This window comes from Bison bison, unplaced genomic scaffold (assembly GCF_000754665.1).
Source record: "Bison bison bison isolate TAMUID 2011002044 unplaced genomic scaffold, Bison_UMD1.0 scf7180017510919, whole genome shotgun sequence".
NCBI lineage: Eukaryota > Metazoa > Chordata > Mammalia > Artiodactyla > Bovidae > Bison > Bison bison.
Genome location: NW_011397681.1, coordinates 144 through 1,034, shown reverse-complemented (window position 1 = coordinate 1,034; position 891 = coordinate 144). Strand labels below are relative to the sequence as shown.

General features: G+C 33.2%; 1 pseudogene; it reads left to right on the top strand.

The window, feature by feature from the left end:
- The first annotated feature begins 72 nt into the window (after nt 1–72).
- On the top strand, nt 73–578 carry LOC104995274 (annotated as a pseudogene).
- Nucleotides 579–891: the final 313 nt, after the last annotated feature.

Sequence of the window (891 nt, the reverse complement as noted above, 5' to 3'; positions counted from 1 at the left end):
AAGCAATTTTTGAAGTAGTGGTCAGTAAAATCAGACAAATGAGAAAAGGATCTGAAGAAAGATTTCTCTGAGATGGCACATATACCTTCAGAAATTCAAGATGGGCCTCCTAAGGATGAATCAACTGATTCAGAAACCTCCATTAGATCTTTGTATGATTATACACTTACTAAGGACTCAGTTTTGAGATCTATGATTGAAGAATATGACTTTTCAGGCTTTGTCTGAGGATCTTGTGATAAAAAGGCCATGCTACAAATATTCTGTCTGAAACAGATGAGGTGACTAATTTTCTTCACTCACCTTTCCACAAAAACTTTGGAATATAGTTGAAAGTGATCAGTTTGAATCTATTGGTGGGATGAGAGAGGCACATGTATAGTGATCAGTGAAGAACTCTTTAAGAAAGAAGTCTTGGAAAAAAGGCACCTTTCAGAATATTTGAAACCAAGAGTATGAAAAGTTTAATTCGACAGCTTAACCTTTATGGATTTAGCAAAAAGAGACAAACTTTTCAAAGATCTGCTTCACTACCTGTCTTTCTGGAAGAAGAAAACAACATCTCTCTTTTTGAGTAAGGTATTCCAACATTTTCACTTATTGGCAATATGTAAGATGAAATCATGTGACCTAGAAAGCACATTTACATATGTAGCTAAAACCGAATTTAAACTTGAGCTAACAAATCGTTAAAAAGTTTTATTTTTTGAAGTTGAGAACAGCTGGATATGTTAAAATATTGGATGTTTGACAAACTTTCCTAGCACTGTGAAACCAGATATAAGTCCTGAAGCAACTTAAAGCGGTATTTACTGTATATATAAAATATATTTTTCATTGAGGATCATATTCTTTCTAACATGTTACCTATTAAACTACTAATGGAGGTGT